This window comes from Microtus pennsylvanicus, chromosome X (genome assembly GCF_037038515.1).
Source record: "Microtus pennsylvanicus isolate mMicPen1 chromosome X, mMicPen1.hap1, whole genome shotgun sequence".
Classification (NCBI taxonomy): domain Eukaryota; kingdom Metazoa; phylum Chordata; class Mammalia; order Rodentia; family Cricetidae; genus Microtus; species Microtus pennsylvanicus.
Window position 1 is genome coordinate 93229629 of NC_134601.1, and position 14026 is coordinate 93243654.

Genomic DNA, 14026 nt, shown 5'->3' on the forward strand with positions numbered 1-14026 from the left:
AGGACACCAACGAAACAAGTCCCTCTAAATCAACAGGATTGATGCGCATATGAATTCACAGAGGCTGAGGCAGTTTACACAGGTCTGCACCACATGGGGTCCTAGAGCTGAAAGGAGAAGTAGACAGGCATGCCCCCATTCCTAACTCAGAAGCTCTCTCCAGTTGATAACCACTTTCAAATGAAAATTTAGTTTTCTATAAGGACGTCTTATTGGGGAAACAAACTACTCTTTTTTCTCCAGTTATTCTACTGCCTTTATTTTATTTTATTTAAAAAGAAAACAACCCATCTTTTTTTTCATTTTACATACCAATCCCAGTTCCCACTCCCTCCCCTCCTCTCTTTTCCCCCACATTTCCCCCATCCACTCCTCAGAGAGGGTAAAGCACATTGCTTTGAGGAAGATCCAATGCCCTCCCTACTATATCTAGCCAGAGCAAGATATTCATCCAAAGAGAATGGGTTCCCAAAAAGCCAGTACAAGCAGTAGGGATAAATCCTGGTGCCACTGCCAGTGGCCCCTCAGTCTGCCCCAGCCATGCAACTGTCAACCACATTCAGAGGGTCTAGTTTGGTCCTATGCTTTTTCCTTCCCAGTCTGGCTGGCGTTGGTGACCTCCCATTAACTCAGGTAAACTGTTTCAGTGAGTGTCCCCATCATGGTCTTAACCTCTTTGCTCATATTCTCACTCCTTCCACTCTTCAACTGGACTTTGGGAGCTCAGTCCAGTGCTCCGCTGCAGGTCTCTGCCTCTGTTTCCATTAGGTGCTGGATAAAGGTTCTGTGCTGACATTTAAGATATCCATCAACTTGACTACAGGGCAAAGCCATTTCAGACACCTTCTCCTCTATTGCTTAGGGTCTTAGTTGGGGGTTAATCCTTCTTGATTCCTGAGAATTTCTCTAGTGACAGGTTTCTTGCTAGCCCCATAATGGCTCTCTCAATCAAAATATCTCTTTCCTTGCTCTCATCTCTGTCCTTCCTCCATCTCAACTATCCCATTCCCTCAATTTCTCCTCCTCCCTTCCCTTCTCCTTCCTTAAGGTTCTGTTGAAGTGAGACACAATTGCTCCTGGCAGCACCGATCTATTCCCGAGAGAATGTTGAGCACCAAAGATACTCTAATTGGAGTTGTTTTCTTCTTGGCAAAACTGGCCTTTGGGCAAGAAACTGCCCACTGACAAAATGTAAGATGTCTGGACAGGACAAGCAGGATACAAGAAAAAAAGACTGGCAAATCTTGCCAAGACAGGGTAAGATGGTTTTGAAACGTTTCCTGCCTCTGAAAATGGTCTGTCATTTACTCTAGAACTCAGCCAAAGTTGATTGCTCCAACATTGAAAATAAGACTTTGGGTGATTGCCCAGGTAGCCAGTTGTCTCTGTCATTTGTTGAACATTTTGGAAGTTGCTTGATTGCACTTCCTGCTTACTCAAGTAATATTTCCCTTCTCAGGTCTTAGTTGGGGTTGAAGACTAGATAGTTGTTGTTGCTTTCCTCTCATGATTTGGCCAAGTTATTTATTATACAAGACTTGAACCCATTAGGTAGGATAATTATTGAAACATTTATCTTATGTTTCTTGCTTGATATTGTTCATGCTGGTTGTAATTCTAATTTTTTTTAAAATATTTATTTATTATGTATACAATATTCTGTCTGTATGCCTGAAGGCCAGAAGAGGGCGCCAGACCTCTTTACAGATAGTTGTGAGCCACCATGTGGTTCTGGGAATTGAACTCAGGACCTCTAGAAGAGCAGGCAATGCTCTTAACCACTGAGCCATCTCTCCAGCCCGTAATTCTAATTTTTATATGTGCTATTTGCTCTTAATGTATATAACTTTGTATTAGGCTTAGAATTCTCTTATTTAAACAAAAGGGGGAGGTGCTGTAGGAATTCCTACTGCCAGTAGCCTTTAAGTTACCCACCCACTTGGGCGTGGTCTCTTATACTATTATGTGCCAATAAAGCACGTCTGGCCTCTTTTCTGGCTATGGGATTTGGTTGCTGTTCCCTGTTCCAACAGAGGATTGTGATCTGTGAGTCTACCCCTAAATAAATAACCCTCTATTCTACTCAATTCTGAGCTAGTATGGGATTTCTTTTTTAGTTTCCTTCTTCAGAGATGCACAGATTAATGGATATAGGTTAGTTTAAGATATAAGAGCTAGCTTGAAATATGTTTTAGGTATTGGCCAAACAGTATTGCAAATAGTATAGTTTCTGTGTGTTTGTTGAAGGACAAGGCAGGATGGAAACCTCCATCAACACAACTTTATCATTGTGGATAATCTTTTTGGTATGTTTTGAAACTGCAAAGGACGGTCCTGCTTCTGTCTTGACAATAGTCATATGTAGGATTTGGGTAAGTTCCAAAATCATTATTTCACAAGTGTTGATAAGACACTTAAATAAGATCATAGGATAGTACCTGAAGTTATGCTTGCCAGGATAATAATTGATAGATATAACTCCATACCACCAGAATACAAGAATTTAGGATATCTTCACTATAAAACAAAGGTTAATATTATTGTTTGTATGTTGGAAGCCACGTGGCCTAGTTTCAGACCAGTATATGAGTACTTGTCCAAAGAGTCTCAAGATGAGGCAAAATCCCATGGGGACATTCTCACCTGGCAGGACCCAGTGGACTTCAGGACAGCGCAGAATACTGCTGGGACCACCCGGCCTGCACGCTCTCTTCTCTCTCATAATATTGATGATTCTCTTGGTGGTTTTAGTGTCATTTTGTTAATTATGCATGAGACAGATATGCTCATTCCTGGAAACCCCATTTTTGTTGAACATATTTCCCTAAAATTCTTTGGGAACTGATGTTCCTTAGGTTTCTTGTCTAGGGATGCCAGCTATCACTTCAGACCCTGGGAGCTGTTCTAATTCAGTGCTGACAGGATGGGAGGCAGATCACCCTATTTCTGTAAATATGTTTTGAACAGGGTTGTTGCTCTTGAAAATGTGTGCCTATGTCAATCACCTTTTAGTTTTTTAAAGACAGGATGTACCTGGTCCAAGCTAGCAAAATGATAAGTGTTGTTTTGTTTTTAAAGGATGTTTTGATGTAAAAGTTGGGGAAAACGTATTTGGTTTTTTGTCGGAGGTTAACTTTGGAGGATGGGAAAAACATGTTTGTTATTATGAAAAGAAACATGCTTGTTTTGATGTATAAATAAAGACAGCTGAAGCCATTCAAGGACAGTCGCTTGTGTGAAACTTACCTGGTGGTTGAACAGTTCATTTCTTCACTCTGATGCCTTTTTCCCCATCTCCAGACCTGAACCCAGGCTGTGGCTAGATCGTGGCATTTGTGATGTTCCCCCAAAAAATGTCCACAAAAGGACATCATACCCAAGGTTTGATTTTTTTTAACATTCTTTCACTTTGTGTATGTGTGTGTTGTCTCTGGAGGTCAGAGGGCAACCATCTAAAAAATCTTTTATGTCTTGAAACTTTGGTCAGATTCAGGAATGAAACTCAGGTTGTCAGGTGTCTCTTCACCATCTTGCCAGCCCTTTAAAATTCTTTAAATAAACATCGTCTCAATGCTAGCAAATGTTGTTAGTTAGGTTGAAACTTTTTAGTTTTATCTGTTGAGAAGTTTTAACCAGAGTCCCCCCCCCCCTTTTTTTCACATGTCCCCATAATTTTCTTTCTATTCTGCCCCAGATGCTACCTTCCAAGACCACTAGTGGGTGCTCAAACTATGAATAATACTGAGTCCTACTTAAAAGCACTGCCACACAGTGATTCTGATAACCTTAGACCCTAAGTAACTAAGGAGTGGGTAGCACATAGAACATGCTATATATGCTATCATGTGTGTGTGTGTGTGCTAAACAAAGTGATGCTTCTTGCCACACCAGTGATAATGAATAGAGACAGCATGAAATTTCATCAAACTACTCAGAATGAGATCCAATTTATTTCTAAAACTCCCCATGTAGTATCAGAGTATAATGGCTTGCCCATAACTGAAACCATCAAAGAAGGTGAGGAAGGCACAACAATTGTATTCTGTTGCCCACAGCAGCCTGGGCAGTTCCCCCAATCATTTAGACAACTCAACTTCATTTAATATGAACTAATGGTATGAAACGGAGTTGGGGCATTGGCAAAGGTATTTTGATATAGAATTAAACTTGAGGGTTGTGAGAAAAAAGAGGTGCTCAGAAAGTAAAACATAAAAGTATGAGTGTGAGGTTTTCTAAAGAGCATCTCAGAAAGTAATGTATATTCAAGTGTGGGTATGGGTTTCTTGGGGGAAAGTTGTATTTCATTGCCTCCACAAGAATTCTACATAGGGTTTAGTTGGATTTTAAGGTTATTAAATTTGACAGTTATTAAGGAAGATAAATATAATCACAACATGGTTCTTGAGTATACCTAACAGGTTTATGATTGATAAGATCACAGGGTTGTGGGGGAAAATAGTCTTATTTAAAATTTCCAGAAAATGTTTCGAGAAAGGAGTTGAGACCCATCCCAAGGCCAGAAACATTCTTGCCTTAAGTGGGTGGGACTGCATATTTATGAAGTTAAGCCATTTGAGATGACAATCATTCCCAGAAGAAGCATAGATTAACAAAAAAAAAAAAAAACTAGAACTGGGCACAAGAAAGCTTCTTTTGAATGATTGGCCAGGGTAGTACAAGTGACTTCCAAAACAATGTAGATTATTGATGTGGCCCTTTGCTGCCTCTCGGGTTGAGGGTGGGCCCCTATTGCTGAAGACACCATATACCTAGGACGCACAACTCTGATGATTTGACCTGCATTTGACCTGAAAGCCTCTTTCCTATAGTTTAGCTTTTATGGTTCCAGAAAATACTATGCAAATTGTCAAGGGAGGACCACAGCTAAGCAGTCCTATCTAGCTGCAATACCTGTGAACCATGGTACGCACTGGCATTGCAAGACAGGCATAAATGTGCAGTAAGTGTCACTCACATGTCAGTGACAACCAACAGCTGGAATGTAAGGCCAATTCAACAGGAGGGAAATCATGCCACCTACTACTAGAACCTAGCCAGCTTCCTAGATCTAGTGAGGTCAGGGACGTTAGAAAAGGATCTACTACATGCAGTAGGATCAAAAACCAGTGGCACTGGGTTTTGATCTTACTGCCATGTACTGGCTTTGTGGGAGCCTAGTCTGTTTGGATGCTCACCTTCCTAGACCTGGATGGAGGGTGGAGGACCTTGGACTTCCCACAGGGCAGGGAACCATGACTGCTCTTTGGACTGGAGAGGGAGGGGGAAGGGGATGGGGGGAGGGAGAGGGGGGAGGGAGAGGGAAATGGGAGGAGGGGAGGAGGTGGAAATTTTTAAGTAAAAAGAAAAAAAGAAAATACATTACTTTGCATGGGAATCTAAAGTTTAATTTTAATTTTAAAATAAAATTTACTTAAAACACATAAAAAAGAAAAGGATCTACTACAGCCACTTTGCTATACTAGCATAGCTCCATACTACATTCTGAATCTTAGCCTTATAACCATACATACGCATAGCTACCACCCCTCATCAAAGAAGCCATTCATTTCAACAAATAGAGACCATCACAGCAAGCCACAATTTCACATAATGCAGACCATGTAGAGCCCGTGCCCAGTGGATACATCTACATCACAACTACTGCATCTGTGGCTGAGGGCGCGAACACAGCACAAGAGGAGACAGAGTATACGATTCAGAATACCAGAAAGTCTGCTGTGAAACAGCCTCTCATAGAAATGGCTACATAACCGACCTAGACCCTCTACATATGTTATGAAACGTTGTCTATTTGTGGAATTTCTTGGGATCAGGGCCTGTCCCTAACGCTTGGGCTGGCTTTTGTGAATCTCATACTTGACTGCCTTGCCCAGCCTCAATACACAGGGAGTAGCTTAATTCTACCTCAACTTGATATGCCAAGCTTCATTGACACCCATGTATAGTTGGTAATTTTACTCTTTGGGGGCCTGCCACGCAGCTCCCGAAACACAGAGGCTTGTTCTTACTTATGAATACCCAGCCTTAGCTTGGTTTGTTTCTAGCCAGCATGTCTAACTTAAATTATCCCATTTCCTTTTCAACTGTTTTGCCTCTAGGATTTTTACCTTTCTTTATACTATATATCTTTCTTTACTTCTTACTCTGTGGCTGGCTGTGTGTCTGGGTGGCTGTGTGTCTGGGTGGCTGTGTGTCTGAGTGTCTGGGTGGCTGGGTGGCTGTGTGTCTGGGTGGCTGGCCCCTGGCATCCTTTCCTCCTTTTCTTGCTCCTCCCTTCTCTCTCTCTTCTCTAGATTTCTCCTCCCATTTCTCCTCTGCCTGCCAGCCCCACCTATCTTTCTTCTGCCTAGCTACTGGCTGTTCAGCTCTTTATTAGAGCAATTAAATGTTTTAGACAAGCAAAGTAACACAACTTTACAGAATTAAGCAAATACCAAAAAGAATGCAACACATCTTTGCATCATTAAACAAATATTAAACAAAAACAAAATCCATAGCATAAACAAATGTAACACATCTTAAACTAATATTCCACAACACCCATGGGAAGTCTGCCCTTTTCTGAACAGAAACAGAGGAGTGGATGAGGGGGGCAGAGGGGAGGTTGGGGGGAGAGAACAGAAGGAGAGGAGAGGGGAAACTGTAAAATAGGACATAGGAGAAGTTAGAGGGAGGAAAGAGATGGGAGAAACTGATATAATTCTCTTTCCATTAAAAACATGTTTTTTAAGAGGAGAAGGAAGTTTCATGAATTCCGCCCTTAGAACTTAGGAAGCCATGTGAAAAGCATAGGTTGTTACCAGTTAACAAAAAGGCCGGAAGATGCAGTCGGGGGCTTTGTTTACATTTCATATGAAGGCACATCAAAGCGAGGCAAACTTCCTCCTGGGAACATTTTGCTTTCTCCAGAAGTTTCTTTCTTCTCTTTTTGCAGAGACAGAAGTTCACTAGTAATCATTTATGGTGGATAAGAAGGGAAAGCCAAAGCATATGGTGTTTTTTTCCTTTTTTTTTTGACAAGAATTTTCTAACATTAAATGATAATTATTTCACATATTTGTAATCATATGAATATATCAAAAATTGGTATTTTGAATTATATGTCAATAAAGCTGCGTTAAAATGTGAAAAGATGGTGTTTGTGATTTCTGTTTTTTTTTGCTTGCTTTTTTTTTTTTTTACAAAAGTTTCTTATACTTCATTCTTAATATGTTCTAGTACAGATTGTCCACAGGAGCACCCTCAAACTTGATTATTTGCTATAAGGACTCAAAAAAATTATATTCATGGGTCCAGCTTCCTAAGCTATCAAATATTTTGTTCATATTAAGTTTTGTCAAGGAGAGAGTCTCTCCTGAATTTTGGTGTTCAGGGTTTTGTCTTGTAGTCAGTTATAGGATTAGGTTGGGGACTGACTACTTTAAGACCAAATCCACAGTTTAGGAAAGGCAAGCCACACTTGTCCCTCTGGTCAGGCTCTTGAGAGAGAGAATTGACAGACCCTCTGCTCTGACAGGAAGGCAAGCCCAGACATCCTTCCTCAGGAACTTGTAAACAATATTTTTCCTTATCTTTGTGCCTCTATGTCCTATGGATATGGCGGAAAACCTGTAAACATAAGTTGTCCCTGATCTCCGCCTGCTCAGCCACATGAGTTGTGGCTCCCCATCCTCTGGAGGAAAGCTATGAGGGGAAGTTCCTTTTCGCCATCATGTGCTCTTATGTGTCATCTTTTCCTTTCTTTCTACTCTTTAGGTCCCTCTGCCATACTGTCCATAGTGCCTACTTCTCTTACGTCTTACTTCATGCTCTCTTTGATGTTCCCAGAGTATCTATAATGTTTTCCGCCTCAAGTCTCTGTCTTTTTACCTCTAGTAGGGCGCACTCTCCTTCATAATGCTCCCCCACATCCGGGCCACATAGAAACTTGTTTATTCTTACCCTCTGACTCTCTGCACCAATTCTCACAGTGAATTATATCTAGACCACCCTGAAGCCTCCAAGACATGACTCAAAGCCCTTCCAGGTCAGCCAGGGTGACAGATATGAGTGTCTTCCACAGCCACTTTTCCCAAAGGTCATTTTTTTTCAACTCCTCTTTCTCATTCTCTCCACACCTTGGGAACTGCACACTGCTTGGATCAATCAGTTCCTGTTGACAGAGGTTTCTGTCCCACCAGGTCCCACAGCCATTCAGTCCCAAAGAAACATACAGAGGCCTACATTATTTATAAACTGGTTGGCCTATTAGCTCAGGCTTTTTATTAATTCACTCTTACATCTTAAAATAACTGATAATTCTTGTCTGTGTTAGACAGGTGGCTTTGTACCTTTATCAGTGAGGCATTCTCATCTTGCATCCTCTACATCTGGGTGATGACTGCAGATTGAGCCATTCCTCTTCCCAGAATTCTCCTGTTCTAGTTGTCCCACCGATACTTCCTGTCTGGCTACTGGCCAATCAGCATTTTATTAAACCAATACAAGTAGCAAATCTTTACAGGGTACAAGACCATTGTCCCACAGAAAATCCATGTGCTGTCTTTATCAAAAATGCTTGCATTTTCTGACTAGATGTAGACCTTCACCCTATCTTTTGCCCTTCTCAATGGTTAAATGCAAATCATATTACATGATTGTTTAGTGGGTTGTCATGTGCTGGCCAGCTTGTAATGTTGAAAGAGTGAGAGACAGATCCCTGCTAAGCAGACAGACGGGCCATATCTAGTAATAAAGATGGTGAACTTCCAAGAAGGCAGTTTTTTACTCACCCTCCTGACTGGAGACAAAAGTCTAGTAGTTTAAAACAAAGACTTGACTTGGAAGCAACAGCAATGTGTTACCTACTTCACTCTCTCGATTCCTTTCCCTTTCTCTATATTCTAGTCTCTAGTCACAAACAGATTTGTGGGGTTTTATTGTAGAACTCAATGTGGGATTTTATTTATTATTGACATAAATATGAAATTTCTTTCATTTGTTCAACTAATGTTGCTTCTATAGATTAATTTTTATACTTTAATGTAAGCATTACAGCTCAGATAGAAAGATATCCTGGGATTCAGGAGCCAAGGAATACCACAAAATCACACCACACAACAAACCTCACACATGAGATTTATTGGAAGTGTAAAAACCCAGGAGGGGTGCTGAATTTTGTCGAATAACAATCGCAGTGGGTTTTTTGATCCTACTGCACGTACTGGCTTTGTGGGAGCCTAGGCAGTTTGGATGCTCACCTTACGAGACCTGGATAGAGGTGGGCAGTCCTTGGGCTTCCCACAGGTCAGGGAACCCTGATTGCTCTTCGAGCAGATGAGGGAGGGGGACTTGATCGGGGGAGGGGGAGGGAAATGGGAAGCAGTTGCGGGGAGGAGGCAGAAATCCTAAATAAATAAATAAATAAATAAATAAACCCAGGAGGGTAGCTGCCTCTGCTCAAGCAAGAAGCAGCAGAGAGAAATGAGCAGAATTTATATAGGGTTTCTTGTGGGGATCTTTCCAGTGTGGCCTGAGCTTGGAGAGATTATGGGCCAACTCAGGAATTTGTGGGGTTTTTTTTTCTTGTAGGGTGGGGTCTGGCCACTCTCCAGCCTTGGGACTAGGAATAGCCATTACATCCCTTCGAGAAGTCTGGGGGTGGAACCTGAGTTCTCCTAAAGCTGGGACCTGGCCATTTGTGTGCCTTGGGGTTTTACAAAGTTTGCAAAGTATACAAAGTTTGCAAAGGGAGTATCTACCCACAGCAGTGAACCCTTACACTTGAGTTGGTATGAATAGCCAAGAACGTTTATTTTTGAGATTATTGTATAACTACAACATTTCTCCCTTTCCTTTCCTCCCTCCAAAGGCTCCCATAATCCTAGAACACTGAGTAAATGAGGTCTAAGAAAACAATACCTCAACAACAAAATAACAGGAATTAATAACCACTGTTCAACAATAACCCTCAACATTAATGGTGTCAATCCCCCAATGAAAAGACACAGAGTAATGAATTGGATTAGAAAACAGGATCCACTGGGTGGTGTTATCACAAGCCTTCAGTCCCAGCATTTGGAAGGCAGAGGCAAGCTGATCTTTGTGAGTTCTAGGCCAGCTTGATCTACAAAGAGAGTTCCAAGATGGCCAGGGCTGTTAAAAAGAGAAACCCTGTCAAGGAAAAGAGAGACAGGGTAGGAAAGAAAAAGAAAAGAAAAGAGGATCTATCTTTTTGCTGGCTTCCAGAAACACACCTCCCCACCATTGATAAACACAACCTAAAACTAAAAGAATGGGAAAATGTATTCAAGGAAATGTAACTAAAAAACAAAAAGACATAACTATTCTAGTATTTGAAAGAATAAACCTCAAACAAAAACTAGTTGGAGGAAATAAAGAGGGGACATAATATTCATCAAAGAAAATAATTCACTAACAAGATATTATAATCCTAAACATACACACATAAAACACAGGGGCACCAAATTTCATAAGAGAAATATTATTCAATCTAAAACCACAGACCGATCTAAACACCATGACAGTGGGTAATTTCAATACCATACTCTCACCAATAGACAAGGTATCTGAGAAAAAAAACTAAACACAGAAATCGTGGAGTTAAATGGCATCATAACAAATAGATTCAATTTATGTTTGTGGAACATTCCATCCCAAAGCTAAATTTTTTCTGTAGCCGATGGACCTTTAGTCAAAATTGACCACATATTAGAACATCAAACTCAACAAATATAGGGAAATTGAAATAATATCCTGCTTCCTGACTGACCACAGAGAAATAGAGCTGGATATCAACAATATAAATGTCAAACAGCACACAAATATCTGCAGACTAAACAACATGCTACCAAATTAAAATTGGGTGAAGAGAAAAATCAAGAAGGGATGTTAAAACTTCCTAGACTTGAATAAAAATATAAACATCAAAAATTGTGATACATCTATAAGCAGTTCTAAGACGAAAATTTATAGCACTAAATACCTACATAAAACTGATGAAATTACATGTTAATAACTTAATGATATACTGAAAGTTTTAGAAAAACAAGAACATACAACATCCAAATAGAGTACATGGGAAAAACAATATAGAAGCAAACAAACACAGTACAAAAAATTAATGAAATGAAGGAAGAGTTGGTTCTTTGGAAAAATTAATAAGACTGACAAAACTTTAGGCAAATTCACCATGACAAAGAGAGGATCCACTTTAGTGAGTGAAACAGAGTCTCATGAAATGACCACTATGAGAACGTGCCAGAAATAGCTCCAATGGGTGCTAGGAATAAAGAAAACGCCCAACATAAATTTGAAAGGTCTTAGACTATGCAGTGCCTCGAATATTGAATGAATCCTTAAATTGCAGATGTGTAGGTAAAAGAGCAGAAATCTTTACATGTAAATTGTATGGGGCTTTTTGTCTTGCTTCTAGCAAGAAACTTAAATGAGACCCCAGAGTGAAAGACTCCTTTTCCTACTCCTGTCTTTTTTTAATCTTTTTTTTTCCTGTTTCAATTTCTCCCCTTTGAAATTTTGAACCTTATTCTTCATGGTTTCTAAGGATAGAAGGTCAATGTTCTGTAAAATGGTGATACAAACCCTCCTTAGCCAGGTATCAAGAGATTCATCCTGTCTAATCTTAATTGAGGGGAGCATGAGAAGTCTGAACTGGGAGATCAGATGGTAATTATTAGAAGGAAGCCTGGAAGAAAGGATGTCCTTACTCTAAACATCAAGCTACATATAAAATAAAGCACAGAGCAGATTATTACTAAAATTAGCACCAAAACATGGAGGCCTCTGTGATGTTTTATATTAATTATCAAGTTGAGAAGATCTAGAATCACCTAGGAGACAAGCCTTTAGACACATACGTGAGGGATTATCTACAGTAGATTAACCTCTAAGCATACAGGTAAGGCATCTTCTTAATTACATTTAGTGAAGTGGAAGATTTACCGTTAGTGTAGGTAGCACTTTCCTGCAGCAGCCAAGACATGCTGCCTTTTGCCTGTTTGACTTACATCTCTACTGGCAAGGGCATCTACACCAGCAGGTCGCAACCCCTTTGGGGTCACATATCAGATATCCTGGCCATTACAATCCATACCAGTAGCAAACTTACAGTTATGAAGTAGGAACAAAAATTATTTTATGGGGTCACCACAACATGAGCTGTATTAAAGGGTCACAGCTTTGGGAAGGCTGAGAACCACTGCTCTGTAGATTTGGGGGTTCATCTACCATGTTGCTGCTGCTGCTGCTATTCTTCACTGACATTAGAACCCAGCTTCTTCAGCGTGTCAATGTGGACTGAAAACCAATGTCTCTTCAAGAACCCTCCAGACTTTCAGTGTCAGACTGGGAGCGGGGAAGCCTCTAGCCTTGTAGACTGAGCATCCGCTGGTGCATAGCTTCTCCAATGTGAAGAGAGCTATCATCGGACCACCCAGACCATATTACACAACAAATCCCCTTTTAATATGTATTTATTCTGTTGGCTTCTGTTCCTCTACAGAACCCTATACAGCTCTTTTATCATGAGTTACCTATCTGTATGTACAATGAGATTATTATTATAATAAACTGTTAAGGATTGAAACTATCCTGTCTGTCTTAGCTAGTCAGAAATCTCCAAGGCATATAAAACTACAAATTTGGGGGTTTGGGTCAGTCTCACAAGGACATATTATTACTTAAATTGGTTTATAAAAAGGTCCTTGGTTATCAGCTAATACAGGGAATTAAGCTCCCATATTGAAAAGTTAACATTTTTATCAGCCACAGTCAGGGATTCCAAGGTACCCATCGGTTACCTTTTACCAGGTTCCTAGTGCCCTGGTTTCCTATTGTCTGCGGCTTTAAAAATCTCATTAGCCTGTGCTTTCTCTGAGGCACCGGGTCACTATCTGCCTTGGAAGAAAATCCATCGTTCCCACGGACTAAAGCTGTTTTATCAGTTGGGCTTACTCTCTTGCCTAGATTCTTTTTTCCTGGGTCTTGGAATTGTTTCCATTTGATCTTTGTTGTTTAAAATTCCCAAAGTCAAATTTAAAAGTTAACTTACAGTGTTGGTTTGATTTGCTACTCCCCTCATATATCTGACCTTAGATTTTTTTTAAAGTATAGTCAGTTTACCATCTTTTTCTTAAAGTCTTATTTCTTATAAACCCTTTGTAGCTTACTCAGATTCTCCGAAGCATGTTTACCCTTTTTGGTTTGTCTTACCCTTTTTTAAAAAAAAATAATCTTATTTTAGGGCGAAAGTAGCACCTAATATATTTTTGTAACCTAAAAGCACTTTCTTTTTTATCCTTTCATTACGAAAAGGCACTCTTAAATTTATATACTTCCAAACATTATTGATTCCTTTTTATTTGATTTCCTCTCTTAATATTAGGAGACATAGCAAGCAATTTTTACCAACCTGCTAAAAGTGAATTTAATTCAATTTACCTCTATGACAGAGTACAACCTAAGGTTACTTGCCTGTGCATTTTAAAATTAGTTCTTGTCCTTGGAAGATTTCAGCAGACTTTATTTTTTAAAAGGCTCTTTCTTTCACATACTCTTCTCACAGTCTCAGAAATATCTGGGAGTTATTGAATGTTACATTTTAGCAAAACTGGCCATAATGATTAAGCTTCCAGTGACCTTGGAGAGTGACCTATCTTGAAAGCAAGAAAAAACAGGAGAGAAAATGGAGGGCCACAAATCTTTCTGCATTCATCTTATTGTTATAGTCCTGGACACAAACAGCATTTGTGTCCCTGAAGGACTGAGTAGGATAGCCAATGGCTACACTTTCGGGAGGACCAAGAGAAGAGGAAAAGAACACGGTGTTGTATGCCGAACAGGAGACTCAGTATTGAGTCCAGGAATGGGATTAGAGTTTAAATTTTATTGGTTAAAAGTTTTTCCAAATAAATTATCTGATGACATTGTTTTTATAATGTCATGGTAACTTTTCCATAAATTTAAAATTTGTTGGTAATGTTCACAT